This window comes from Papaver somniferum, chromosome 10, assembly GCF_003573695.1.
Source record: "Papaver somniferum cultivar HN1 chromosome 10, ASM357369v1, whole genome shotgun sequence".
Lineage (NCBI taxonomy): Eukaryota > Viridiplantae > Streptophyta > Magnoliopsida > Ranunculales > Papaveraceae > Papaver > Papaver somniferum.
In genome coordinates, this window is record NC_039367.1 from 129,694,905 (window position 1) to 129,709,501 (window position 14,597).

The 14,597-nt window shown below is 36.8% G+C and overlaps 1 pseudogene; it reads left to right on the forward strand.

Moving 5' to 3' along the window:
• The first annotated feature begins 8,703 nt into the window (after positions 1-8,703).
• Positions 8,704-13,123, forward strand: LOC113315126 (annotated as a pseudogene).
• Positions 13,124-14,597: the final 1,474 nt, after the last annotated feature.

The window sequence follows — 14,597 nt, forward strand, 5'->3', positions numbered from 1 at the left end:
ACCCAATCGTACGTGCAAAATTGGCGGCGTAACGGAAGTTTCCTTCCACTTCTACCAAACGGCAGAAGATGAAAGAAAAGGGTCAAACTGTGAATACCAATATTTTGCAGAGCACGTGTCACGATCTTAGTGGCCACATACGTGTCTAAAACTGTATAGCCTTCGCTAGACAGAGGAGCTTGAGTAGCAAGGGATACCTCCGCAGATATGCTTTATATCATCCCAAGAGAAAGGACGTGAACAGTCAAGATAAAGGAAGAAAAAGGCTAGTCTACATAGGGTCAGCTGGCAAAGGGACAGAGGTAGATGACGCATACAATCAGCATTAAATGCTCTGATTCTTATCTACACGCATGAGTCAAAGCACGTGGAGAGAGGAAGCGTGTCAGAACCCGATTGGCGGAAGCAAGCGGTGAACGAAGGTACAACGCGCACTGAGGCTGGGTAGTTTCCAAAGGAACATGGGTCAGCTGAGGTGGCGAGATACAACTGGAGAAGCATGCGGTGGACGAAGGTACCACTGGTACGAAAGGTATATCAGCAGACGATGGACCCAGAGGCAGCAAATATATACCAGGAGCAGAAGGGGCTATAAATACCAAGCTTCACCAACAAATTAAGGGCATTCAATATCTAGGAGAGAAGATCTAGTCTTAAGCTTATACCTCTTTAATGTTTAGAACTTAAGTAGTTATTTCAACTTGAGTTCTCTCTATTACTTTGGGAAGCATTTAAGATATTTGTAACCACCACATACTTAATACGATTCTATCACTCATTACCCCGTGGACGTAGAAAAATGTCGAACCACGTTACATCTTGTATCTCATGATAACTTAGAGGCTTTTACATTACTCTTATGTTCTTTGTTATTATTGTGATCTTAGATACAATTTATTTCTTAGCTTAATCAGTTCAACAGAGGTATCGATACTCCTTAGTATCAGATCCTTTGAGATGTACACATCACGTAGGCTACGAGAAAACGAGTAGTCACACATATCATCTTATTTAGATGCAATCATAAAGCCGAAGCTAAATGCATTCATCAAGGAGTTTATAAAGATACAAGATAACCCCTATAATATTCCACAACCGCACTCCCCACAAAGATTTGGAAATTAAGCACAAGTTCAATTAAGAACTCTCCCCCATAATATGTCATTCCCAAAGGAACAACAAGAGTGACCTTAATTTCAAAAGAAAAGAAGGATTTTTTTGGACATAACAAATCAAATACAAGTATGAATTTGAATCCAAAATACTCAATTAAATTAACCACAAGAGAACCCATGATTAATTTAATCGAAATACACAACCAAACTAATCACAAAAGTAATCAATTTAATTGGTCATGCTCATCATAAGAAAACTTACGAAACAACAACTAAATAACCAAACAAGATGATTAATTTAGTTGAATATGCTTGACATAAAATATCTCGTGGAACAACAACTAAGCTAATCATAAAAATAATCAACTTGGCCGTTTTAGCGCTCAACATAAGACACTTTACGAAGCCTCACAGTAATACATAAAAATATGGATCAGGAAAGATCAATACTGCGGAATACACAAGGATTCATTCTATTTTCCATCACTATTCGCATAACGACATTCAATAGACATAATCCTTGCAAACAAAATATTTTAACCTATCTTCCATCAATAATTGACATAATAGGCTTAACTTTTGTGTTTGTCAAAAGTCTATTCATTATGTTATCAATACATGCATATCGACATACGAAAGACTTTACTTTTGACAAGGTATGGGACAATCATAGTTCACGGACGTAAACACACATATCCCATAACAATATTACAATATATAAAACCATAAAGATTAATACTGCAAAAATCATCTTCCAAACAAATTTAGAATTTAAACCAATAAATCTAAAAAAACATGAAGATGAAAACGTTGGACATAGCTATGTGTAATCACAATAATGGCTATTCCAAACTCTAGTTATTCTTCTAAACAAAACAAGAAAAATAGAAGATTTACTAGGCAATAAGACCTTTGAAGAATTCTTTATCGTCCCCGAACTCCTTGTCATCAACAGCCACTGGGACATAAGGTTCATTAAGGTAGGAGTTTATATCAATAAACCTTCTTGGATGATGATGTCGAACCAGGGCCTTCTGAATCTCATGAGTCTTATACACAAAAGCCTTTATTTGTTGAATCTCCTTTCACATCTCCTTCAACTCTTCAAAAACATCAGAAAACTTCTGAGAGTTTGAAGGAACGGCTCTTGGCTTCCTCACATTCCTTCTCTTTCTTTTCAAGGTAGGAGATAACAGAGATTTCTATTTTCCCTTCATGATTGATGGCTTAACAATCATATTAACATCCTTTCCATCAGAAGACATTATGCTTGGAGTATCCATAACGTATGGGTTTGTGAGAGGAGATCACAAATTGAACTCAACAAGTAGTCTTGAGATAAAAAGAGGTTTTGAGGAAGGAAAAAGGAATGTAGGGTTTCAAAACCTTTAAACAGGTTCGTACACGTCCAACTCACAACCCTATAAAGAGTAGAATTGTTGATAATAACCCTCCTTTGTTGATAGACAGGGAAGAACAAAACTAAGAAAAGAAAAAAAAAACTTTTCCTAAAGCCTGAGAGGTACAAAATCAATTGTCTCTTTTGATCAGGCACATGAGACAAGATTTCCAAAATAACACAATCCAGTTGCGTTTTAGTGAACAACAATTTGTCCACCATTTTCCTCTTGAGAGGAATCCACAGACCTCTGTCTATCAAAAAGACTCGACCATACTTTCTTCTCTAATGGTCTTGGTTTATCCTTGGAAACTAACTTCTTAGATGAAGAGAAAATTCTACATCCCTCAGCGGTCTTCTGAGCAAGTTTAAGCTTATTTGCTAATTGATTTGCTCTTCGTTGAGGTTTGTCAACGTGCCTCAATTGGTGTTTGTACTTGTAACACCTTGAAAGTTCATGACCCTTTAGAGAACAATACGATCACGTCAAACTGGGATAAAAGTCAAGCTTCTGAGATGTACACGCAGCTAGAAACATGGTGGAACCTAAAACATTACAAACAGAGTTTCCAAGAAATGGGTCAATTTTTTCTTCCAGATTAGTTGGATTTTCTTCTGAAAGAATATCGATATTGATGTATGTATTGCTACATTTATCAAAATCAATATTTTCACCAAGAAGTGCAACACTTGATTTCTCTTCTTCATTGGAATCATAGTTGTCAGACATTTCATCAAGAGTTGCAGCGAGACCTTTGTTCCCTGTGTATTTTCTATGATTTTGGCACTCGTTTGCAAAATGACCAAATCTCTTACACTTAAAGCACTGAGGCATATCCTCCTCATTAGTTTGATCTGTTTCCCTGTTTTTAGGAGGAATACGATTATGAGGTTCAACTGATGCTTTAGGCTTAACTCTGGAGAACCGTTTACTTCTCTTCAACAGAAGATCCCTAAACTGTCTTGTGATCATCGAGACTGATTTTTCAAGACCTTCATCTGATGAATCTGTCTCAGAGTGATCATCTTCAGAGATATACACTTTTTACTCTTATCAAGTAATTTAGTGTCCTTTTGTGATTTGAACGCAACATCCTTAGTTTTGGATGAATGTTCTTGATCAAAGATTTCAAGCTTCCCAACTAGTGTATTTCTGGAGAGATTATCAAGGTTATTTCCCTCAACGATGGCATGCTTCTTAGAGTCGTATCTAGATGGAAGCGATCTGAGAATTTTCATCACAATGTCCTTTTCAGGAATAGTCTTAGCCAATGAAAAAGATGCATTAACAATTTCAGACACTCTTTGATTAAACTCATCAAATGTATCTTCATCTGCCATACGAAGGTTTTCCCAATCAGAATTAAGGTTTTCAAGCCTAGCTTCCTTTTCACTGGATTTACCTTCGAATACGGTTTCTAAGATATCCCACGCATCTTTAGACCTCGTGCAATTTGACACATGGTGCTGAAGATTTGGGGTAATAGCATTCAAACCGTCGGAATTTTGCTTTGCAACATTTATCTCGGCAGGGGTATATTCACCAATATCCTTGGGAACGTTTACATCTCCCACTGCTACGACGGGAGCATTATAGCCATTAACAACAAATTCCCATGATTGAAAATCACGTGCTTGAAGAAAAGCTCGCATAGCAATTTTCCACCATAAATAATTAGAGCCATCGAAGACTGGTGGTACGTTAATTGAGATATCACCTCTGTCCATAGAGTCAGATCGCTACAAACACAGACTTGTAAGGTCTTAAACGTGTTTGCCTGCTCTGATACCAATTGAAAAAGTGGGGGTACAACAACCACGCCTAATATTTCGCTTAGCAATCTGTATGGACAAACTCCAATATACTTTCTAGAGAATCAACTAGACAGTCAGACTCAATCTAGATAAAAAAGTATATCAAAGAGTTTATAAATCTATCTCTCAATTTGATATATACTCAAGCAAAAAAAAATCTGCGATTCTTTATCAAATACTAGAGAGATAATTTGGATGGTACCAAAGACCAATATCCAAGTGTCAATCAATTTATATCAACAACCAAAAGGTCAAATATTCTAATTGATTGAAAAACGCACAACCTGTGATATTTCAATTATATAACAAATATAATGCGGAAAAGAAATAACACAGACACCAGAATTTTGTTAACGAGGAAACCGCAAATGCAGAAAACCCCGGGACCTAGTCCAGTTTGAACACACACTGTATTAAGCCGCTACAGACACTAGCCTACTCCAAATTAACTTCAGTCTGGACTGTAGTTGAACCCCAATCAATCTCACACTGATCCAAGGTACAGTTATGCTCCTACGTCTCTGATCCCAGCAGGATGCTACGTACTTGATTCCCTTAGATGATCTCACCCACAACTAAGAGTTGCTACGACCCAAAGTCGAAGACTTTAATAAACAAATCTGTATCACACAAAAAAGTCTACGGTAATAGATAAATCCGTCTCCCACGAATATACCTACAAGTTTTGTTTCATATTTTGATAAATCAAGGTGAACATGAACCAATTGATAAACCGGACTTATATTTCCGAAGAACAACCTAGTATTATCAATCACCTCACAATAATCTTAATCGACGCAGCGAAAAAAAATATTGCGGAATCACAAACGATGAGATGAAGTGTGTGTGATTTCTTCTACATCTTGCCTATCGGAGATATCAATCTCAAGCCAATTATTACAATTGTACTCGTACGATAGAAAAATCAAGATCAGATCACACAACTACAAGAAAGTAGTATCGGTCTGGCTTCACAATCCTAATGAAGTCTTTAAGTCGTTAACCTGGTTTAGAAGAAGAAACCAAAGGTTAAAGGAGAATCGACTCTAGCTTAGCACAACTAGTATCACACAGAAGGTGTGGGGATTAGGCTTCCCAGTTGCTAGAGTTCTCCCTTATATAGTCTTTCAAATCAGGGTTTGCAATCAATGTTAGCTTGGTAACAAAACATTCAATATTCACCGTTAGATGAAAACCTGATTAGATTCAAGCTAATATCTTTCAACCGTTAGATCGAAAACTAGATTGTTACGCACAAATGAAATGCACGTTTCTAGGCTTGTGTAACCGTACCCAAACTTGTACATTTGTTAGTTCAACAATAGTCAACCAAGTGGTTAGCCATATGATCACTTTCATATCAACCATATTCTTCTTCACTATAACTAGTTCAAGTGATTCAAATGAACTAGTTAGAGAGTTGTTCAATTGCAAGAAAATCTTATGTAACTAAACAAGACGCAATTGAAGCAAAAAAAATTTGATTCACTCGAATCGGTTCATGAAATATATAGCCACGGTTTGCAATTTGCATTCCTTAGTTTATATATGAATAAGTTCACAAACATCGTTTTTAGATATAACCTACTCAAGTTCGCGGACTGGGTTCGCAGACTTAAGTTCCTGGACGGAGTTCACAAACTCCAGCATAATTTCTCAGGTCGAGAACTTCCGCCAGTTCGCGAACTGAGTTCGCGGACTTGGCTCACGACACCATTCTTGTTCTCTTGATCAACAAAGTTCGCAAACTTCGGTTCAAGTAATAAGGACTTATACATATATGTGTTTCCACAACAGTGCTTATATCCTCCAATGGTTATATAATCTAAACTCTCATTTCAATCATTGAAACATTCCTAGAGGACGTTGATATTCTATAGTTGTTATTAACAAACTATTTTTCGTCAAAGTAAGCAATTTTCAAAGTGACTGAAACTTGTCATGACTTTCGTCACTAGGTAAAGATGAACTTGGCTAAAGCGAAAGCTTACCAACACATATTTTGAGAAATAGATAGGCGAGATAAACTCGGCTCGAAATAGCAAATGTGTATAATCTAAGTCTATATAGCAAAAACAACTTTTGTCTCAAGATAGGAGATAAATAGACTTTTGAGTGATAGATAAGTTCAAGTCTCCACATACCTTTTAGTCGATGAAGATCCACCGGTTCCTTGAGTAGTCCTTCGTCTAGTATGATGATTGCCATGGAGTTCTTGAGCTCAACTACATTTTTTATCCTAGTCCGAGACCTTAGCTATAGTAGATTAGAAATCAAGACTTATAGTTTTGATCACTAACATTGACAAACATGCTTGAGATAACAACGCATGCGAGGTAGACCGAGCAATGCTCTAGCACTTGGTTAAATTGAATTAGTGCTTTTACACGTTTGATTGCCCTGATTAGTCTTATTCCATATAACTTAGTGCTTTTATGGAGTTAAACTTAATTGTGCTTTTACACTTTAGGTTACTTTCTAGGAAGAATTCACATATACATCTTTTAATGTGGTTGTGGTGAAATTAGAGAATTAGCGGGATATACTTGCGATCAAGGTATCCTAGGACTTTTAGTAAATGAGAGATTAAAATACCAATTCTAGTCATTAATGAAAATACATGTTTGCGAATGATACTATCCCATGACCAATATCTTCCTCTTATTGATTACTTTCATATTTATTGCTTTTCTAAAACAAAAATCCCCCCATTAGTTACTAAGAAACTGAAATTTTATAACAACAAAAGCCTCTATGTGGGAACGAACTCTTTCATACCACATACTTCATTTAAATTTAGTTGAGTGAGAAAGTGAATTATTTTTGTCGCATACGACAGCGATCAATCTTCATCAATGACCAATTAAACCACAAAATAAGCAGAATCTAGGGAGACGTTCATACCTCAATTCAAGGGAATAATCTGGTTTACCTGGAAGTGGGAAGGCAATGAGTTTTGGAAGAGGACGATCAATGACAATGTGTGTTCTAGTCCCAACAAATTTTCCCCAAGAAGTACATTCATAAGTTGTAATATGTCGAGTAGTGAAATTAAATCATACACAAATAGAAAGCATAGATTCTCCACTGGTAATCCATGTATTTGGATACCCAACTTAACGGTTTCAAATTTGTATTCATCAGGGAATTAGTTTGGAATACATCTTTCAAGGGAATAGAGGTCATCTTTGATTATCCATGGGATTCCCTCGATGATCATAATAGCATCCGCTTGAGATTCAAATTTAATGATATACGTATTATGAGTGAAGACCGAAACGTAAAAAATCTGAGTAGTTTTCCAATTTTTTTTGCAGATTTAACCGCGAATGATTTGAGGGAGATGATTTCCAGAATAAGACAATTTTGTTGTCTCAACTTGGTTCCCGGGAAGTTAGTGTTAATATTGATGGTAGCATCAGATGATTCTTGGGAAAGAAGATTTGCATATTAGTTCAGAAGATCAGAAGAAGATGGGTTTGAAGGTAGCTAGGTGATGAACATGGTAGTCTTCAGAATACATGTTGAAAGGGAATGCATAAATGAGTAAAATGAAATCCTTGATGACTATTAAAGGGGTTAACGTAGTAACCCAATTAGAGGAGCAATTATGAGCAATTATAGGCAGTTCGAACTTCAGTTTTGAAAAAAAAAACTGGAAAAAAAAAACAGTTGATGGATAATGGGGAAAAAAAGATGATACTATGAACAGAGAAGAATCTCCATTAAGATATTCTAAATTAGATTCACATGCCGATTCGAGAAAGAATCAAATATGAATCTAGAGACTAAACAAGTAAACCTAACACAGTGTTTTGAAAAACCTGGATAAAAATATAAAAACCAGATGACGACAAGGATTATATGGACTTACAAATGATTGGATTTAATGATGTTGAAGGAACAAAAGATGATTAGAGAAGTTAAGACAAATGATTCTTGTTTAGAAAAACTATGATGATCTTATGAAAACTAAAGATAGTTGCAGAGATAATTTTTTCATATCATCGATTTCGAACGACAAAAAAATTGCACCTGATAGAGTCGTGCTGATAACGCGTTTTAATATGATCGTATATGGAACATACGACAGACACGAGAAGGAGAGTAGTTATACATTAGAGAACAATTACATATATCACATAGGATTAAGCTTCTATTTATAGGTTAGGGGGTAAACCTTGGTTGCATATGGATGGGAACACATGAGCCTAAGGCCCTGCACACTTCTGCATACGACCTCTCGTCCATGCTTCGCGGCATCTCCCCGGCCATAAATATGGTGTAAACGAGGTGTAGTTATAAATACAAATCCACACCTATGATATAAAACACCACCTTAGCCATCAACTGCAAATCCCCCGCCATTATATATTTTCTGCATTGTTAAACACAAACAAGTTTGATTCAGAGAAAGAGATCTAAGTAGATGAAAGATGTTGTTTCAAGTAGGAGGACAAGGGACTCGTCCTACTTTTTTTGAGATGGCTGCAGCTCAACAACTCCCTGCTAGTCTTAGAGCTGCTCTTACGTATTCCCTTGGCGTATGCATCCTAGAAAACCCTAGTTTTTAAGTCTCTTTCAATCTATTTTCTATGGTTTTGATAGGATCGAAAAATATGGTGTTCTTTTCTTAAAATTTGTTTATGGATGCAGGTTTTGGCTGTAAGAAGACCATTTCTTCATAAGGTGTTGGATTACGATGATGAGTTCTTTGCTTTGCTTATGATGATTCTTGAAACTCACAGTTTACGAACTACAGGTACTCTTGAAAATTAGGTTTTTTATCATTTTATTTTTGAATGTTTTCAGCTGAATTTGGTATGTGATTAGTGAACTACTATATAAGAACTAGGTTTTTGAATAGGTTGAAATTGTTTCATTTCTTTAATTGAGATAGTATTTTTAATAATCTTGAAATTTAATTTGCAGTAAGATATGATTGATACAGAACTAGAGATGAATTGTGTGCAGTTTATGAGGTAATTTTGAAGAAAGAAATGCACACTGTTAGGTTAAAGTTATTTTCTAGACCGGGATACCGGTTAGGAAAGATAGGTAGATTCAGTCCTTAGGATGTGAGGCCGGTGACGGTTCTATCTAGGATCTCGTCCTGTGAATGTGTCTTAGTCTGTCATCTAGCCTCAGTCCAGATAGATGTGCCGTTATAGTGTTATTTAATAGCTAACCTGTGGCGACTGGTGAGGCTGACTTCTTAAATATCCATTTGTTTGGCAGATGCTTCTTTTTCAGAGTCATTGTATGGGTTGAGAAGGAGAGAATCTAATGTAGAAATGATTCGACATTCTGGATTGAAAAAACATCAGAGAGTTCTTTCAGTTGCATTTCTGGTACACTGGTACATCTTTATTCTGCCTTTAACTACTTGGTCGTGTGTTTGGCTGTTTTGAATTTATGTTTCTCGTTGTCTCGTCGGTGCGATGATAATACTCCCCCAAACTTGTTACTAATTGGCTTGTCTGACCAGTGCCTTCAATTTCCGGCTGCATTGTAGGAAGGGTTGGGCAAATTACCCCTCCTTTTTAATGTAGAATTCGTCCAGTGTGCCCATGCTTTTCTCGAGAATGTGAACAGCTTCTCTCCGGGTTGAAGTTTACGCTAACTAGGAATATAGGACGTCATATTGAGTGGACAAATGTATTTGTGGTACATGTTAGTATCACTCTCCTTTTGGTTGAATGTAATTAATTCACTGAGGAGAGCTGTATGTGAGTAGACGGTGTTATATTTTCCATCTTAACATTTTTTGGTTGTACAATAATCGCTTTTGGTATTTAAACTATCAACAGATACTGTAGTCTTGAACCCTCTAACCCATCTGAGATACACTAGAATAAGAAATTTTACTGTCATCATCATTTGACTAACCTATTTCGGTTTAGGTCGTTTTGACTTATTTCAAATCAAAGTTGCATTCTATATACAATAGAGAAAGGGAAGCCACACTTCAAGCTAGTTTATGGGGACCTGGTGAAACAAGATTTGATGATGTTGACTATCTAGATGATGGTGAAACATCTAATGTTTCCTCACAGCGGTCCACTATCAGAAAAAAGATTGAGGCTATTGTTGGGGCTTGCTACCCATGGCTACGCGCTGGAACCGAAGGTCAATTATCTCGTATTTAGTTATTTGCTTTAGATTGATACTCTTATTAATATAGCAACAAAAACCTCTCTTATTGTTTAATAAGCCTTTTTGTATAAGCTTTACCTTGATAGATCATTTATGTGTATTTGTGTTTAGTTTTATTTTTTATTTTGTTTTGCACATGTTCATGAGGTTCCCATTCATCTGAGTTCCTAGTGTATGTGTGTGTGCTATTTTTTTTTGGGTGCATGTTCGTGTGATTCCCATTCATTTCAGTTCCTACCGAGTAATATTTTACAATTCATCTGGCTTAGGTTTCCTTAAAAATATCTAAATTATAAACAATGGAGTGACTAATTTAAATTCCACAACCCTTCGACCTAGTGCATTTTTTGTTCTCCCTTGTCTATCTCTAGCTTTTTACGTTGGACTTTGAGATAGTTGCAAGCATTTTAGGCGATTTCTGATATTTTCTTGCTGCTCATCATGCCACCCCTTCACCGCTGTACCTTGACTAAGATTAGGTTTGATTAATCTATTTTTTCTTGTCAGATTAGCTGAGTGAAACCCTGGCAGATTTTGAACTTCTATCCTGACGGTTCAATCTGAAATCCAAAGTGTGATATTTTTTCAGGAATCTGATTGGCAGTTTTAACTTTGATTAAAGCCTTATTTGATTATTTCACTAAATATAAGCTGTTGGATGGATGGATTGATCACTTCTTCAGTGTCATACGTATTATATTTTCTCTTGTTCTTTGTTCTAAAACTATGCGATTGACTGGTGTAGGTTTGTCATTTGCTTATCAACTTTTGTATCTGTTGGATGCTACTGGTTTCTATTCTCCTGGATTGCATGTGCTTGGAGTTCATGTCTGTCGTGCAACAGGACAGGAGCTGGTACAATATCATCTAACCCTTTCGTTTGCAAAATCACAACTAAAAGTTCAGCTTAATGTGTTAAGTACAGGCAATTTGCTAAAGTAATCAAATGTTTTATGAATGGAGTTTATCTCTATAATATCATATTACGACATTCTACACATTTCAAACCGTGTTTCAACATGACCTGATTATCTCCCAGCTTCGTTAGATACTTTTGTTTTATTCATTTATTTTTTTGGCCCTCAATGATTTTCTGTATCATTTTTCTTAAATTCGAAGGATTTCAAAATTACTTACTAGGTGTTTTATGCATTTGATGTCAAGGTAGATGGACGCTTCAGCTAGAATATCAAAGATAAGAAGTAATGAACGCGGAAGGCTTCGTGGTCCTCCCTGGCTTAAGGTAGATCATCAGCTTATCTGTTTTTCCCCAACTGATATGTAACACGTAGTTCTTTCTCATCTATGCATGTAAAATTGGCTGTTTAAATTCACATGCAGGCAGTGCAAAGAGTGGTACTAAGCTGTATGTACACGTCACTGGACTGCAAAAAATGGTCTTATTGCAGCGGTGTTCTTTTTCAAGGTCAGCGTTCCATATTACTGAAAGTGTAGCCTTGATAAACTAAGAGTCTAAGACCATGTGGACTAAATAATATTTACTGTGACATCATAACCTCAAATTTGCGTACAAGATTTTTGTGTGCTTAGGTACTTCATTATGTGTTGAACAGAATGGGAGATTAATGTTTTAACATAACGCACATGCTAAACAAAATCACTTACAGATGATGGAGTGGTGGTACCAGTCTGCTGCAGAAAGAATGTCAGCTCCAACTGCCTACCCCCCACCTCCTCCCCCTCCACCGCCAAAGGTATGCCAAAGGTTTTCATTTCGTGAACTTATTTGCTATCTGACTTCGGTGATAATGCCACATATAAAGCTTCCACAAACTCAGATGGAATCGCTTTCTACAAATGCTTGTACCTAAATTTTTTTCCTGAGTCAGTGGTCTTACTTAATTACCAGTCGTGCAACTATCCCTCTTCTGTTTGCTGTTACAGTAAGTTATATGGCCTAGAAATATAAGTGTTTTAGTTGTACCAATTTCCATGGAAATGTAATCCAGTTGCTCTATTTCACTTGGCAAGTTTTGATGACTACGGTCTGACATAAAAAATACACAGGTTGCAGAAGAGGGGATTCCACTGCCACAAGATAGAACGATCTGCCCTTTGTGCACACAAAAGCGTGCAAATCCATCGGTGGTTGCAGTTTCAGGGTTTGTCTTTTGTTATCCCTGCATATTCAGATACGTGTCACAGGTAACTTTAATCCCTTCCTACATTTTAACACAATTTGCTCACAACACTCTTCTCTCGATGGTCTTTCAACGCCTTTTTAATATTTTTGTTCTTGTTTGATCTGCATGGCCACGGTATAAGCGGTGTCCAATCACACTGTTACCTACATCTGTCGAACAAATCAGGAGACTGTTTCACGACATGTGAGGAGCCCATTTAAGTCAATTAGCGAGGTTATATTCGTAGGAACGTTTTTTAAGAACTGAAAGATACAAATGGCTTGGGAGAACCAGGACAGCAAATGGGGCACTGGGAACTGAGTGCCCTATATCAATCAAATAAGTTTGTTGTAATTTTTATTTTTGCCAATAATGTCTTTGTAATGTAACAGTGGATGTACATTAATAAGTAGTTCGTTGGTCAACAGTTTCTCATAGATCAGTGATGATTTCAGCAAGGTCCTCTTTGGGTAATTTGTTTTTTATTCTATAAATACTTGCTCCATCTTTAAGAGGCCAACTTCATTCAAGTTTTGGATTGCAAATGCTTTATCAAGAAAATACCAAAGCAAAAATAAAGCAAGAAGTTGCTGTATCATGTTGTATGAAGAGCTACTTACATGCTTAAACGTATTACCAGGTTGGCCACATTATGGTGATTCCAGTGAAAGCTACACCTTTACCTGGTGCATTTCTTGTCAACGGAAGAAATTCTGCACACGAGTATTGGTTGCCCATATACAAATACGTGGGTCCAAGCGACATGCCAATGTCTATAGCAACAAATGTACGAGCTCTGCAAATCGGGTAATACTGAGTCAAAATTTTATAACCGATTCACTATTAAAAACATCAATTTATCCAAACTTAAATCAATATGGGTTTTCAATTCGATGTCGGTTGAACAGAATTAGTTGTACAGTTGATGTATTCGGGTAGATTGTATTCTTCATACCTCTTGAGTTTCTAGAGTTATTTGGTCGATTAAGTGCAAAAATCTGAATCTTCCGGTAGTCGGAAACTGGGTTGAGTACCTGGAATCATCCTCCGCCTTGCCTCCTGTAAGTTTTTTTCTCTAGTTCTAAAGCATTGTGCCATTTTTTTAGTTTAGTTTGTTTACTGTATGGTTTTATCTTTCGAATCGGAAAAGGTATACTCACAATCCCTGGCTGCTCCAAAGTTGAAATTCACCTTATGCTTATGATGTGTTCATCTCGGTGCAACTCAACCCTTTATAAACCAAAATCAATCACAAAAGTGGCCTCAACTGCACCTTGTTTAATGAAACCACAACCAACATCAATCAACTCTGGGTGCTATGTATTACCAGAAACAATGCCTAAAAATATGGTTTCCTGTTTTAATCATATAAATCCTCATATGTATCGGTTTATCTATGATGGGTTGTTATTCAAACCCCTGGCCTTCAAGAGAATCCACATATGGATCTCTGAACCGATCCATGCAAAGATGGTTAAAGCCTTGGCTACAAATTCCCTTCTTTTTTATCAGACGAATAATATTTATAATCAACAAAGAGAAGAGTGTTGTGTACCAAAACTGGAAGCGAAAACATCTCGATGGGTAATAGTTCATCCACGGAACGTTGAGTGTCGGAAAAATTTGGGAAGGGATCTCCATCGTAATCAAATAAGGGGAATGCAAACTAAAACTGTTGTCCACGCTGGATATGCCAAGGAAGATTCACTCTTGATTAAATGTATTATAGGAAAGAAGATAGTTCGTTCTTCATCTTCATTGCACCCTCCGCTGAACAGCTTGGCCGAGTCACGGGCAAACTGGGTTATGGAATCTGACCACACCTCACTCAGGATGACACGTCCGTTCAAACCCGATATACAACAGATCTGGTTTAAAATATCTCTGGTGGGGACATGTCTGTTTTTGGGAAAGGGGACTGTCTCTGTCACATTTGTCGGTTCAGATAAAGAAAATAACATGCATTCT